Source organism: Nilaparvata lugens, chromosome 11 (genome assembly GCF_014356525.2).
Source record: "Nilaparvata lugens isolate BPH chromosome 11, ASM1435652v1, whole genome shotgun sequence".
In the NCBI taxonomy this organism is placed as follows: Eukaryota; Metazoa; Arthropoda; class Insecta; order Hemiptera; family Delphacidae; genus Nilaparvata; species Nilaparvata lugens.
In genome coordinates, this window is record NC_052514.1 from 12,000,301 (window position 1) to 12,017,769 (window position 17,469).

A 17,469-nucleotide genomic window follows, 5' to 3' on the forward strand; every position below is an offset into this window, starting at 1 on the left:
TTGGTAATGGAAGCCCAATGGACATTCACGAGTAACAAAAATAGAAGATATAGTATGGAAGTGGCAAAAAGGAACTGCAATTTGGAATAAACACTGGTTGAATGGAAATACAATTTAATAATCCAATGTAAATATTGTAGTACCAATTATTACACTCAAGTCCTCGATCAAATGGAACAAATCAGGAATTTCTATTCAAATTCTAAAATGATCACATGGTAGGTAGACCTAATAATTAAGATGGGAGAAAGTCTTCATCCAATCCATATCTCATCATCTTGTCTGTAATGCAAAACCCGTAATAAATTAGTTTGAGTGACACTAATTTAATGACTGTTGGACACTAATACAGACTCGATAGTATAACTCTAAAACTAATAACAATTCAAGTTCCAGAATCATAAGTCACTTGTAAAGGCGTTTCTCTCCCAATATCTATCGTACGTGAATAAAAGCTATTAATTTCACTCTACGTTGGATAAATTTGAATTGGGTGCATTTAATTGAAAAGTAAAGGTACCCAGAAGAGAGAGCTACCTAGCGGTGGGTTGTCGAACTATCACAATTGCTACCCAGAAAAATGTTTACTTGTCAACTTACAATCCAAATACTCACTTTTATCAATTTTATTAATTTTAATTCTGTAATTAGACTCAAAATACTACTTGAAAATAAAATTCAAATGTGGTTACCACTAGACTGCATAACTGTTTTTCACCAATAAGATCGGGTTAATTAGTACTGGAATGGTTAATTTCAAACTTGTCAAGTTCTCGCTGGTCAGGTTTTTGATGGCTGGTTGATATATATAGCGGGAGGATGAGACGTGCGTATGTGGAGTCCGATGTCACAGAGCACCCGACAAGGCAAAAGTCTTCGGGAGCCAATGATACACCAAAGAGACACTAAACCCGAGATTGACTGTCATCATCTTCTATGCTCATGTGTCGGCTTTGACTTCACTTTTTGCATATCTTCATTACCAATAAGTTTATTTTTTTAGTTTTGCATATCAAAATCAGTTTCAGAAAAGTATTTCCAATCGTTCATTTCTAATTTTCTTAGAATCAATCAAGTAAATAAAATAATCAAATTTCAGCTTTAATTCATTCATTTTTGAACAGTTCTCAAACCTAAAAATTTACCAGTTCTAAAATTTATCTCAAAAGTATGGAATATTATGTTCACAGCACTAATCAACACTCAAAGTAAACTGACAATAAATTTCAAACCCAAGTAGTTTCTTGGCAATCTTCTAGATAATGCATTAATCTTTTGTCTATAGATTCCGCAGCATAAATAGAATTTATTAATCAGGAAACGTTTCTTCCAATTAGATTTAACCTCTTAAACAACCATAAATGAGTAACTTATAACACAATGTAGCAAAATGTATTAATTACATCAATTCAGTCATATGATTCTATTTATCCAGATATTTGGCTATATTCTTTTATGGATGCGATCATATTTCCATGGAAACGTAGAAAAGCACGAAACGTATTGATGCATAAATTTATAGCACTTATGAACCCCACAAGTAATTCATTTAAACACTCACACTATATTAAGTTGGCGATTACTTACAGAACTTGAAAGATCAAGAAAATTTAAACTATGAGTCTTATTTAACATATTTTAATTATTGTCATTTGCATCCACAAAAAATTGTGTTGATTTGAATATGGCGGTATTGCAGATTGTGATGCAACAACGCATCCTAGAGGTGGTTTGGAAAAGTATCACGTGACTGGACTTGTTTTCCACTACTTGCCATCATCCATTCCAAATCCATGCATTTATTGTGATTTATTTATTAATCATTGAGGATAAGGACGAATGAGTAATTGAAATGCAATCTGAATGTGATCCCATCATTCGTTTCGACCTGAATGCATAGATTCTTCCTGAATTAGACGGCAAAGATTGATAGTTTTGTAACCTCTCAAGCTCTCGCGGATCCTCGAATTGAGACCCGTTCACATATATATTATAGAGAAGAACGTCCAATGACACACGTGGAGTCCGAAGTCACAGAACATCAAAATAGGACTGACAACGGCTAATTTGGATCCCTATGTTCATGTGACGGATTTGACTTCATTTTGCCTTTTTCAAATTGATTGTTATGAAGTTTATCATGATTGTCCTGTTGTAAAAGCATACTCTCTCCCAACCTCGTAATTTAATTTTTTTCCTTAAAAATTTGGGTTTTTTGTTATATATTTTTTCCCTCTCTATCATTTTTGATGATGGGTACGTGTTGTATGAATCAATGAAGAATCAATCAATAAATTATGGCAGTAAAATTTATTCAATTTTTCCCGCATCCTTTCTATACAATACTTGAATTGTTTGTTCATATGAAGGAACTGATCTAGTTTTTTAATTAATTTCTGTGTTAGCACTCCCTAGTGAAATCCAGCTTCAAGATCGTAAATTACTGCGATCCACTGGCTGTGGCCAGTGGGTTCAGATTCAGAATAGTAAATCACTATTCATACTCATTGAAATTTATTTGTCTTTTCAGAAAATGACGTGATCTGTGCTACAGTCAGTAAGTAAACAATTTTTTCATTACATCTATTTAATGACTGCATGTCAGTGTTAGTGACAAAATAATGTGTTGATACGCATATACAGAGTTGGTGAAAAGTCCGAGAACGGCTTAATATCTCATACACAAAGGTAATTCGATGATGGCTGTGATTGGGGATCCTACTCGAATCAAAAATACTACTTTACTATGACTTTAAAAATCTGGTCCGCCATTTATTGAATGCAACTTTATTTTTTTAAATAGGAAGGTGGTCATGTGATACATGGATTCGTTACGGAATTTCAAGAAAAAAAGAATGGGGATAATCGCATATCGATATCTCGAACCGTTTAGAAGATATTGACATTATTAATCAATACCACTTATGTATTTCATTTCTGATATTAAGCCGTTCTCGCACTTTTCACCGATCATGTATACCACAACATCACATGTACTGTACCACAGAGAAAAATGATTCAATGAAACTTGAATTCAATTACAACTTCAATGCAACCATAAAGGGAAGACTGTTCACTTGTAGCAATCATTTGTCTCTGATCCAACTCAGAAAGAACTGTTTGACTTTGAGCTTCAATAATCCACTTCTTTTCTTCTACAGTTACCTTGAAAAGTGACCATTCCTGCACTGATTACAGAACGCAGAGAATCACTTTTCCGCTGTAGTGCGCAAAGTATTACTTTGCATACTCTTAATACTTTGCGTATTATCTTGCAGCCATCCCAATCAGCTGTTGACATTGTTGGCGTGTATTTTGAAAGCGAATTTGTTCTATCTATATTTCCTCTGATTTTCAAATAAATAAAAATGAGAATTCATTGAATTATACATTTTGAATATTATAAATTATTGATTATTTCAAATAATATTTTTCTCATTCATAAATTGATTGGTTGAAAAATAATTAAGAATTACTCTAAATTATTCAAATTTTCAAATTAATTGGATTAATTCAATTTATAATTTGAATAAATTATCGATTATTAATTTTCAATTGGATTATCAAGTTAAAAATATATTAAAGTTGTTAAGTAAAAAAAATTATACAGTCAAACAATTGATTGATTTCAGCCATCATTTTACCCATAATCAATCACTTCTCATATTCAATGGTAACTGTGGGAAAAATTTAATGTGAAATACGTGAGCAAATTTCCTCTGCTGCACTCAAGAAACCATTCCGCCTTCGCCTACGGCTCGTGCGTAAACGTTTCTTTCGGTGCAGCAAACTGTCACTTTGCGCACTAGTTGCACAAATAACAGAACTATTGCCATAGACTAAAGATACCGTTTACTTGAAGCATAGACTAGCTAAGATCTGTGTTTGTAGCAATTGTCTCTGATGCAATTCAGAAAGAACTGTTTCACTTTGAACTTCACTCACATTCACTCCTTTTTAATTCTCTGCTCACTTGCACCGATTCCCCCATTCGACTCAACACACTGTTCGATCTCTGCCAGTTTTCCTTTTCAGTACTCCCGCTTCCCGTAAACTGGCTTTCTACATAAAAAATCCATTATTCATTGGCATTTTCCGATAACCTCGTTCTCAATCGATCGGATAGTGAAGAGACCATTTCGGCGCATTTAACCCATCTTCAACTCGACGCTACGAGCAAGCTGCTAGCTACCTTATAACGAATCAGGCTTGCTACTTGTATGCAAAAAACGCTGCAGGCCGAAAGGCTCGTTCAAGGTGAGGCTTTTCTTATTTTACAGGCAGCGGCAGTCATAACCATTCCCTTTCCACCCTTAGGCTCTCCAGAAAAAGGTTCTCCCTACATGAAGGCGGATTATCTCCAATTCAGCCAAATAAAGGATAACCTGTTCAAGTAGAAAATCTAGTGAGATTAGTTTCTTATTTGGTTAGTAGCCTATCTCGGGAAAACTCCTACAAACATTGCGAGTAAATCTCGTTTGTCTCAGACATATTTTTATGATTGATTTCAATGATGTTCAATTCTTAGGTATATTTCAAACTTCTCAAGGTTAATTCATCAATATGTTTGGGCATCTCCTGTTCAATTCCCTTGTTTGAAATCATTTTCCCCCAAGAATCTCTGAAATGTAATCTACAAAATGTAATGTATGAATAACCTACATAATATTTGGACAATTTAAGACAAAATTTGGAAATTGAAGAAGTTTTGGGCAATAGCCTGTTTTTTCTTTTCCGACTACTGTATGTCTACTCTATCAATAAAAATAAATAAATGTCACTTTTTCAACAAATAATTTTTCCTTCTCGACGAAACGCGTTCCAAAATACATAATTATGTATTACACTCACACAAAGTTGGATGAATAAGACTAAGAAATTGTCAAAAAACACACAGATTTATTGATACTTAGAAAGACCGGTTTCGGTTATTACACCATGACATCTGGTTTATCAGAGATTGACAATGGTGTAATAACCGAAACCGGTCTTTCTAAGTATCAATAAATCTGTGGTTTTTTGACAATTTCTTAGTCTTTTTCATTCAATATGAATAATTACCACAATATCAACTTCTCAACTACACCAAAAAAATTTACACAAAGAATCACAAGAAAGATATCAGAATTCAATACAATACAAATTTTAGGGTTAACATTATTATCAGAATACGCTACGATACAAATTTGAGGTTGGTCAATGCTAGAAAGAAAGTTACTTCAAAAACAAATTGATAATAAGTTATGATAAAGAGAAGGTTAGTGAATCGAAAACTATTTTTACACATGTCATAGGATGGCGTGCAATCGGACGTTCCTCAGATCTGCTAGTTGTCAAATTGTCTTGTGAATAAAATTAAATGAAAATAACCTAAAAGTTATGTTAGAGGTTAGGGAGGTTGGTTAACCTTTGGATAGGTTAAGGTTGGCTGTTCAGTAGAAACATTTCAATATTATTCGAAATTTTTTAATAATTCAAGATAAGTTAATAACACTTATAACGAAAAGTTGATGTACATAGTTAAATATTTGAAATACCAATCAATATGAATGACACCCTCTCAATCCATGGGGAATGGTGAGGAAGGGTGAAGGGCAAAGTAATACTGTAATATAATGAATTATACCAATAACTTGCTATATTATGGAAGCTTCTCACATCCATATTTCCACTCAAGTTGCTAGTGAGCATTGCAAATGAAAATGTGAAGCAATTCTTTGTTCAATGTAGACGAGTTCATCACCGAGCAAGTGAGTCATCCACCTGACAAGCTTGAAAATATTGCATCAGTTGCAAAAAACGAGCTTTACACGTGAACACCCTACATGTAGAAGGGACAGTCCGATTATGTAATGCACTTTCCACGATTTATACCTGTAGTAATCCGCGAAATATATAGTAATGAATCTCATTTCCAGCATGAAAACTCAGAGCTTCCAACTTGCGTGTTGTTAGACGGCTGAGTAATTCGAGAAGCAGAGAGAAATAAAACAGAAAACTAGGAAATTATTGATGCGAAAAAAGAGAGAAAGAATGGGCATGGACAGAAAATTGCGACCATTCTCAACTCTGTCGGATTTATTTTATGCGATTTATGTACCGTGTAGCGTGAATTTCCATCAGACATGAAATCCTGCACTGAGCATTATTTACCAATATTGCGAAAGCTTTTCAGTACTAATTGAATTCAACCATTTCTTGTTTGAGAAATTTTATATTAAGGTGACTTCATTATTTTTTGTTACATGCAGCTCCAGATGTGTAATTTTTTATTTATTTATCACATTGTGTAGAAATACTTGAGATGAGGAAAGGCACAACAGGCTCATACCCAAAACTGTCCCATTTCCAATTTATACTATACTGTCCAAATCAAAATGTTGGCTATGTCACTTTCAATTTTCAAAATACAATTCAATACTCATACTTCAAACGAGCAAATTTCGAATCAAATAGAAACTATTTGAGCCTAGAATCAAAAACTCTAGAACAGTAATTATTCAAAAAGTCTAAATTTTGATTGTAACTAGAAATAATTTTCGAGCTAAAAACCTTACACTTTACAGAAAACCACAGCACTGTTTTTGAACGTAAATTAATTAGATCCGTGTTAATACTATCAAATTCGTGTATTAAATACTTAATAAAATATGAGGACAAACAAGAAATGTATCTGTTTGGTTTCTATCTGTGATATTACCTATTAGCTATCGCTCCATCAAATATTGTTGATCAAAAATGTTTCACAAAATACTTGATCGTGTGATAGATCTCTAAAGGTGCGTACAGACTTTCGCTCTGCTCCGCAACCGAACGTCACTCGAGCAGATCGATTGATGATCGACCGGGGAGCAACAGTGGTTCGACCGGGGAACGCGAGAAGATCTAAAGGTGCGTACAGACTCTCGCTCTGCTCCGCAACCGAACGTCACTACAGCAGAGCGATTGATGATCGACCGGGGAGCAAGAGTAGTTCGACCGGGGAACGCGAGAAGATCTAACATCTTCCGCAACGTTCATGATCAGTGCGAGTAGAGAGCGGAGGCGGAGCGATTGCTGTGCGATGATGGTACGTGGGCAGTACGAGGGAGGAGCGTGCTCGGTGCGGGTTGGAAGCACGAGTATGTGTACGCAGCTTAACATCTTCCATAACGTTCATGATGGGTGCGTGGGCGGTGCGACTGTGGTTCGATGGTGGTACGAGGGCGGTACGAGGGAGGAGCGTGCTCGGTGCTGGTTGGAAGCGCGAATATGTGTACGCAGCTTTACTCTTACGCCAATATTTTAGCAACAACAACTTTACCATCAGTCCAATAACTTACCCATGGTGATGAAATAGTTGACAATTTGACATGTATATACATTTTGGGTGAAACATCATTCAATGTACAGTTGACAATATCAAGTCGTTTCCATTTAATACACAGTTGAGATACATTGAAAAGATGCAGAATTCAAAAAACGTTTCATTCTGAGATTCACTTTAAACTGTCAGCATTGTTCAAAATGAATAGCATTGATGTTATTCATGAGAATTACTGACAGTATGAAGTAATTGTTGGAGTATTGGGGTGGCTCGTTAGAATGAGTGATAATGCGCCGGTCTGATAATCAAAAGAACCTGAGTTCAAATCGCAAAAGTCTTTGACCATAGCACAATCACATTTATACGGCCCCCCCGTCTTTTGAAGGAGCCGATATGCCGTCGGTCCCGACTAAAAAGTAGTCATCATCTCTCATCATCATCCCTCGCACAAGCCTAAGAGCTTATGTGGGCATTACCGTCATTATTATTATTACTGTATTATAATTATTATGAAAGTGAAACTTACTTAGTTGTTGACAACGATAATTTATTTATTTATTTATTCATATGCAAATACAATTCAGGTAAAAACAACAGGCATTTGCCAACAGGCATTTATGAATTATATTTCTCTTTTTGTGTAGTTGAGAAGTTGATATTGTGGTAATTATTCATATTGAATGAAAAAGACTAAGAAATTGTCAAAAAACCACTGATTTATTGATAATTAGAAAGACCGGTTTCAGTTATTACACCATTGTCAATCTCTGATAAACTAAAACTAAATACAAGAGCAGCAGAATTTATAGTTTATCAGAGATTGACAATGGTGTAATAACCGAAACCGGTCTTTCTAATTATCAATAAATCAGTGGTTTTTTGACAATTTCTTAGTCTTTTTCATTCAATAATTATATTTCTGTTCTCCTCTATGAGAAACTAGCAGGACCATTGAGAGAATAATGTGGTAGTATTCCAGTGCGACAAGTTAGTGATAGAGTGACGGCTCAGGTTTTTGTGTTAGTAGCGCATTCAATCATCATTAGGGCGGCTGGCGCATCAGCACATCAGCTTGCGGCCGAGAAAGCTCACCAACTTTAGCTGCAGCCATACACACCGATGATTAAAAAAGTTTATAATATTAAAGTTGCCCAAGAGATTGGAAAGTGGAGGCGCTATTGTGATGGGGTAGAGTGGGGTGGGGAAAGACAGAGAAGTAACGAAGAAAACTGAGTGAGAGGGGGGTAGTGAGTGAGAGGGGGGTAGAGACAGTGTGAGATAGATCACAGGAAGAGAGAGAGTGATCGAGAGAGAGCGAGAGTTGATAATAAGTGAGAAAGGGTGAATCAGCGAGGAAAATAGGGAACAAGTAATAGTTTGAGGGATAGAGAAAAGGAAAATTGACGGAGAAGAGACTCAGAAGGAGTTATTGATGTATGAAGAAGATGGAAGGTATACTATCTTCATCCTTCCCTATCTTTGTCACTTCTCTCTTCATCTTCTCATCATCTACCCATCTTCTTATCTTTCTTCGTTTCTTCCTCTTCATTTTCTTCTTTTTCTTCTTCTTCTTCTTCTTCTACCTCGTTTCATCTGCTTACTCCTATCGCCTTATTATCACATACATATTACTTTCTTCCTATTCTTCTTATCACCATTCTTCTCTTCTTCTTCTTCTTCTTCTTCTTCTTCTTCTTCTTCTTCTTCTTCTTCTTCTTCTTCTTCTTCTTCTTCTTCTTTTTCTTCTTCTTCTTCTTCTTCTTCTTCTTCTTCTTCATCTTCTTCTTCTTCTCTTCTTCTTCTTCTTCTTCTTCTTTTTCTTCTTCTTCTTCTACCTCGTTTCATCTGCTTACTCCTATCGCCTTATTATCACATACATATTACTTTCTTCCTATTCTTCTTATCACCATTCTTCTCTTCTTCTTCTTCTTATCATCTTATTCTTTCCCTCCTCCTTCTCCGTCATCCCCATCTTCATCTTAGTCCTCTTCCTCCCCATTCTATCATCGTACCATGTTCTTCTATGTTTCCTCTTCTACTCACCATTATCATCTTTTTCTCTCTCTTCTTCGTTTTTCTTTCCTTTCTCTCATCGTCTTCCTATCCTCCCCCCTATCAAGAAGGAGAACAAGAATAGGTAGAAGAAGAAGAAGAAGAAGAGAAGAAGAAGAAGAGAAGAAGAAGAAGAAGAAGAAGAAGAGTAGAAGAAGAAGTAGGAGAAAGAGAAGACCATGATGTCTGTGAGAGGAGGAAGAAACAGACAAGAGAGAAGAGAGATTTCAAGGAATGTAAGAGTGAGAAAGTGTGTGAAAGGGTGAGAAATATAGTTGAAGAGGTAAAAGTTGAGAGAAAGAGAAAACGAGAGAAATCCGAAAGGGTTTAACTTTGTGCTCATGGACGATAACCCGCATCAAGCTAATTCTGTGTGCGATCATCTCTCCCAAGTCCAGACAGAAAGCTTCAGCCTTTGCTTGCCAGTCTTCACTCCACCCTGGACGCTCTGCCGTGGTCTATAAAACTCCAACACTCGCAAGAACCCCTTATTAATGGCATAAATATCTTGAGCACTTCCCTGCATTTATGGTGATTAAGAGAAGACTTTCAATATTGTGATTAACAAAGATACATCATAGGGTGTGGTTGTAAATATTAGATGATATGACCACTATCTACAGATTAATATCACAACCGAGGTTAACAAAGATTATGAATAATAGAATAAGTAGAGTATCCACACTTTCTCCAATTTTATTTGAGAAAGTATCAATTGTATTTGAGAATAGTCACTTGTAATAATTGAGAGAATGTCAGATGTAGATGAGAATAGTCAATTGTATTTGGGAAGTCATCACATGTAATTGAGAGTAGTGAATTGTATTTGAGAAATCGTCAAATGTAAATGAGAAGATATCAATTGAAAATGAGAAAATTTTCCAATTAACATGTCGTGACTCTTCTGTAGCCTACAGTACAGGTTTGATTTCAGCAGGAAAGGATACTGTACTTCTTACACAGTATTCCAATTACTATCTTAGGCTTTTAATGGGGGGAAATTAATATTTTCAATGGTGAAAGTATTTCCCCTGTTACGAATGATCAATGAGAATTATTTCTATGTATGTATTGGCAACGCGACTTTTGTCTCCAAACATTTTGTAAAACATTGCACTTGATGAAGATCAAATTCTCTATGTTTACGGCGCAATTAAACTTTATCATCAATCAATTTAATCTCTTGATCAAACAATTCGGCAATTCTTCAATGAATTTTGAGGCTTGAAAATAACGTTTTATTAAAAAACTAAACGTTCTATTGGAATATTAAATACATTATTATATCATTTTATATGAGTACAGTTATGAAAAATATAAGTACTGGAAGTACTGGTTTTTTTAAATCATTCCCCAATTACAACTGACAACTTCTCGATTTATCGTATGTTCTCAAATTGAAATGATACTTTCTCAAATAAAATTTACTATTCTCAATTACAAGTGATGACTTCTCAAATCCAATTGACTATTCTCATTTACATCTGACGTTTTCTCAAATACAAATGACTCTTCTCAATTACAATTGATACTTTCTCAAATACTGTTGGAAAAGGTGTAGAACACTTTTTCAGGTTTAAAGTATTTGCCTGGAAAAATAGATAATAGACGATTAACAAAGTTTGAACATAATTTATAAAATAAATCATCAATGAGAAAATAAGGAAGGATTCAAGCGAGATTAAAAGAGTGATAAATATAAGAAGATGGATTGAAGAGAATTGAATTGAAGTGAATTGGAATTTATTCAAAACAAGGTCTATAAATATATTTATAGACCTTGATTATCTATAGACCTCTTTGATTCAAAAAAATCTGGTGTGGCGTACTCACACAACTTTCCTTGCCGTTATGAAAATTGATCACCTGACGCTAGTGTTCACGCGTATCTCAAGCATACTATTCAAAGATCTGAGCCAGCTGGTGACAGGACAACACTGGAGGCTCACGAAGTCTGCTTCTCTTCATAGTGAATGATTTATTAGAATCAACAGTTGCCAACAGTTTGCAATTGAATAATCACATCTCGAATTTAGAGCTTATTTTCAATTTTAATTGAAAATGTTACTGGACATTAATTGTGGAGATTTTCAAGCTCAATCTTTTCCACTTGAATTTCTTTGTTTTAAATTGTATTTGAAGCCTGATAATCGAAAATCTAAAATCAAACTTTGCATAGATGAGGCGGAGTTCCTGAATTTTTTACAGATATGGGACTTGTGGCAGTTAATAGAGTTTATCAATGACCATTCAAGGTATAAATTTGATCAAACCTTATTTTTTTCGGAAATCAATACTTTCCTTACCTATGGTAATAAGGCAAGGGAAAGAAAAGATGATTCATTGGGATTAGGTTAACGTCAACCCCAAATACTGACACCAAGAAATCCTGACACTTTACATGGTACTTGTAATATGAATTATTGAAATCCATTCTCTATTAGTTCGTATAATGACTACCGTATTGAAAAACACTATTTTATTTCACAAATTCCACCACAAATTCATTGAAACAACCTCAGATACTTGTTTCCGTTGTTATACAACTTAATTTCTCCAGTGAACCGTAAGCTAACTGGGCAGCTGTAAAACAGTGAGCAGTATATTTAATTTAAATTGTGTGGATAAAGGTCTACGATTGGCCATTACCTGTAGACCAATGAAGACTGAGCTCCACTGTCATTGGCCGAGACTACACACGCCCAAGTTTTCCAAATATTACTTGAGAACCGTTAAACAACAACGAATCATATAGAAAAGATAGCGTAAAGCTGGGTTTACACCAAAGTTATTATCAAAATGTTAATAACTTAATACCTATTGATTCTATTAGATTGAACGGAACTTGACAAACACATATGTTCATTATTTGTATGATAAGTTATGTTCTAACTAATAGAATCTATAAGGATTAAGTTATTAACATTTTGTTAATAACTTTGGTTTAAACGCGGCTTAAGAATTGCATCAGTTGACTTTGAAGAAATGAAGAGATACTTGGTAAAAGTAACTGATCCAAATGGATAATCGATAAGTAGTATTGATTTTATTTTATTAATTATTTTTTGTTGTTCAACAACTTTGTTCTCATTATCATTCAAGTTCTTTTTCAGTTCTATTCAAATCCAGTTTCCCTATTTATTATTACCATTGTGATTTGGTTGATCACAATTTCCCATTCTAGAGAAATCATTAGAGTGTGTACGTTCTGTGTACAGTAAATTGTTCCACTTCCAATCGTAAATTGTTCCATCACGTGACTAGTGCAAAATGTTCCCATGGAACGCCATTTCAAAATCGTTGGTTCAAGCTTTTGGCGCGCACATATAAAGTTGATTTACACTAAAATGTAACGTTTACTAGCTGCGTGAATGAAGAAAGGCTGTTTTACAAACCTACCGTCTAGAAAAGTGTAAATTTCTTTTATTCCATTACTCTCAAATTTTCTATCGAGAAAAATTCATTTAATGAATGGTTATCAAACATCATTGTTGGTTATGTATTCTATGCTATGGTAAACAAACTATCAGCGCATGCGCAGAGAAGCAAGCAGACTACAATAATTGACCAATGAGAGCTCAGATAGTTGGAACCTGTTGGAACTGTACCAGGTCGGACAATTTACCACACTTCGACTGTGGGGCAGAAAGTTGGAACTGGAACAGGATTCTGGAACAGAATCTGTCAAAATTCCTCCCATGGAACGTGGAACTTTTTACTTGGTAAATTGTGAATCGGACAATTTACCACATTCCATGTACACAGAACGGGCCCATTGTGTTTCCATCTGGTCAGATATGACAATCAGACTTCGGATTAATTTATGATATCAATTGTCAAATATGAAACGAAAGTAATAACTTCTTTTCAGTCTGGTCTAGAAGGAAGTCAAACATCACGTTCACAATTTCCTATTTTGAAGAAAAATAATGTCCGATTCTTTTTCATATCAGATAGGACAATTAGCTTTTGAATTAATTCTATTTCATCAATAGTCTAAAACGGAACAAAATCAATAATAATTACTTCTTTTAAGACTCGTCCAGAAGGAAGTCAAACATCAACATTTGAGTAAACTTCCAACAATCCTATCCAACTTTGCTGCCGACAATCTCGACTTTTATCGTAAAATTCCATTCCTTTTGCAATTGACCCTATCTGCACATAACTGGAAGATTATGAGAATGGATAAAAATATTCCTCTGTTTATACGGTCAACTTGCTTCTTTATTTGAGTCGCAGCCGATCTTAACTGAAGTTTCGTCATAACTGAGCCTCTTTCAACGAGTTTTTCAATAAAATTTCGCCGAGATGAAGTTGTGATATTGACTTGGAATATTATTTTTACTATTCCTCAAAGGCGGAGGGAGACATTTCTCAATATTATGCAAGTTATTTCATCTGCTGCGCATTATTAAATTTTGTGTGACTTGGGATCCGTTTGACAGTCTCTCGTAAACTATGAATCTGGAGCGCATAACCTACAAAACATTGTTATGGTACAGAGTTATGTCATGACATATGACACAGTTACTGCTTTGCATGATACATGATTTTTATTGCTGTTTGTGCGATTTGTGGCCCTGCTCACAAAGTTAAGAACAACTTCTCTATTTTGTGTACGTCACCGGTACAGTGGAAATATATTATTTCCATGAGATCTAATGGGACTGTTCCTCACTTAGCTCAGTCGAGCAAGTATGAATAGTCTTATTAGATCTAATAGGAATAATATTTTCACTGCAACGGATTCGTTCACTGATACTGATAGTATTAGTGTAACAGTAATCGTGTCCAATACAGTGAAAATATCATTTCCATATGTTCTAATGGGACTATTCCCACTGAGCTCATTCAAGTTAGTATGAATCGTCCCATTTGAACTTATGGAAATAATATTTTCACTGTATAGGACACTTTCATTGATACTGCTATGTAGGAATCCAGCTGTTTTTCAGCACTACGCCCAACTCTCGACATTTAATTCAACACTTATTGAATCATCCCTCTTATTCAATTTAATAATCCCCATTTTTATCAGAAGCTGATCATAATTGCGTTTGGTCACACTTAATTATCTTACTCTGGCTCTTATAATAGGATTAAAAATAATGAAAAAATTGGACAATCAATAATTTTTTCAATGCTTTTCCTTATGAATAATCTGTTGTGCTTGATTTATATAATTGATTCGGTAAACTGTTTGTGACATCCCACTAGCAAAGAAATTAAATTATTGTATTCTTCTTTGCCACATAACTGTCCTGGAATGTTCCAGAAGTAGTGTCGAACATTTTATTTTAGGGTATTGTTCCTGGATGATAGGAGACTACAAATGTCGTATTTGAAGTGTCCAAAACTCAGCGGTTATTCTTATAGCTGACATTTTGTTTTTTTTCACTTAGGAATTTCTATCTCAAGAACGAAATGTTGTATTGATCTGAAATTTGGCATGAATATTTATGCTATGAAGACTAAACTTTAAAAAATGATATAAAAAAATTGTTGATGTGAATTTACAAAATGGCGGCCATTTTAAATTTTTGATGGCACATTTCATGAGAACTGTTCACTTTACAGAAAATTTACAAGAGACAAAAAAGTTGGCAAATTTCATCAATATTTCAAAGATACCTTATTTATTAAGATTGATTGGAGAGTAGCAAAGAAATCAATTTTTTTCCTACTGCATGCATGACCACTTTTCACCATTTAAACATCAATATTACATTTTCAATTCCAATTGTATTAATATTCCATTAATATTCCTAGTCCCCAGATTCAATAATGTATACGGCAAAAGATCCCTCCACTATGTTCTTCCCTACTTATTCAATAGACTTCCCCAAAATATTCGAGACTACACTAAAAAGGACATAATGATGTATCTTAATATTAATGCGAACACACTAAACTTATAATTTATGATATCAGTTATTGTCAAATATGAAACGAAAGTAAAAACATTTTTTATCATCAGAGTTTATCAGAGATTGACAATGGTGTAACAACCGAAACCGGTCCTTCTAAGTATCTATAAATCTGTGGTTTTTGACAATTTCTTAGTATTTTTATTTGATACGAAAGTAATAACGTCTTTTAGACTGGTCTAGAAGAAAGTCAAACATCACGTTCACAATTTCCTTTATTGACGAAAAATCATGCCAGATTCATTTTTATATCAGATATGACAATAATTAGCTTTTGTATTAATTTTATTTCATCAATAGTCTGAAACTGAACAAAATCAATAATAATTACTTCTTTTAAGACTCGTCCAGAAGGAAGTCAAACATCAACATTTGAGTAAACTTCCAACAATCCTATCCAACTTTGCTGCCGACAATCACGACTTTTATCGTAAAATTCCATTTCTTTTGCAATTGACCCTATCTGCACTGGCCATAACTGGAAGATTATGAGAATGGATAAAAATATTCCTCTGTTTATACGGTCAACTTGCTTCTTTATTTGAGCCGTAGCCGATCTTAACTGAAGTTTCGTCATAACTTAGCCTCTTTCAACGAGTTTTTCAATAAAATTTCGTCGAGATGAAGTTGTGATATTGACTTGGAATATTATTTTTATTATTCCTCAACGGCGGAGACATTTCTCAATATCATGCAAGTTATTTTATCTGCTGCGCATTATTAAATGTTGTGTGACTTGGGATCCGTTTGACAGTCTCTCGTAAACTATGAATCTGGAGCGCATAACCTACAAAACATTGTTATGGTACAGAGTTATGTCATGACATATGACACAGTTACTGCTTTGCATGATACATGATTTTTATTGTTGCTTGTGCGATTTGTGGCCCTGGTCACAAAGTTAAGAACAACTTCTCTATTTTGTGTCCTGGTTTAAGGTGGATTTCCACATAACATTATCAGTGTACGTCTCCGGTACAGTGGATATATTATTTCCATGAGATCTAATGGGACTGTTCCTCACTTAGCTCAGTCGAGCAAGTATGAATAGTCTCATTAGAATTCATGGGAATAATATTCTCACTGCACCGGAGAATCACTGATACTGATTGTATTCACTGATACTGATTCGCTCACTGATACTGATGGTATTAGTGTAACAGTAATCGTGTCCAATACAGTGAAAATATAATTTCCTATGTTCTAATGGGACTATTCCCATTTAGCGCAGTCGAGTTAGTATAAATAGTCTCATTCGAACTTATGGAAATATATTTTCACTGTATAGGCACTTTCATTGGTACTGCTATGTAGGAATCCAGCTTTTTTCAGCACTACGCCCAACTCTCGACATTTAATTCAACACTTATTGAATTATCCCTCTTGCTCAATTGAATTTATCCCCATTTTTATCAGAAGCTGATTATAATTGCGTTTGGTCACACTTAATTATCTTACTCTGGCTCTTATAATAGGATTAAAAATAATTGAAAAATTGGACTATCAATGATTTTTTCAATGCTTTTACTTATGCATAATCTGTTGTGCTTGATTGATATTATTGATTCGGCGAAATTCCTCTGAAATCCCACTAGCAAAGAAATTCAATTATTGTATTCTTCATTGCCTCATAACTTTCCTATATACAAAATGTTCCAGAAGTAGTGTCGGACATTTTAGGGTATTGTTCCTAGGTGATAGGAGACTACGAATGACGCATTTGAAGTGTCCAAAACTCAGCGGTTATTCTTATAGCTGCCATTTTGTTTTTTTTTCACTTAGGAATTTCTATCTCAAGAACGAAATGTTGTATTGATCTGAAATTTGGCATGAATATTTATGCTATGAAGACTCAACTTTAAAAAATGACAAAAAAATTGTTGATGTGAATTTAGAAAATGGCGGCCATTTTAAATTTTTGATGGCACATTTCATGAGAACTGTTCACTTTACAGAAAAATTACAAGAGACAAAAAAGTTGGCAAATTTCATCAAGATTTCAAGGATACCTTATTTATTAAGATTGACTGGAGAATAGCAGAGAAATCAATTATTTTCCTACTGCATGCATGACCACTTTTCACCATTTAAACATCAATATTACATTTTTAATTCCAATTGTATTCTAGAAGAAGATTTGAAACTCGGTTTTGCACCATATGGCCATCCAGCTGATTTTAC

General features: G+C 34.4%; 1 protein-coding gene across 2 annotated transcripts in view; it reads left to right on the forward strand.

Moving 5' to 3' along the window:
• Window positions 1-17,469, forward strand: part of LOC111049384 (bifunctional heparan sulfate N-deacetylase/N-sulfotransferase) — a 210,934-nt gene that overhangs the window by 2,948 nt on the left and 190,517 nt on the right. Inside the window, exon 2 of one of the 2 annotated variants that reach the window (XM_039437594.1) lies at window positions 2,531-2,557. The gene's annotated coding sequence lies outside the window, so the exon portion shown is untranslated. Of the gene's footprint in view, window positions 1-2,528; window positions 2,558-17,469 lie in introns of those variants that run through there. The other variant, XM_039437595.1, reaches the window with a different exon arrangement.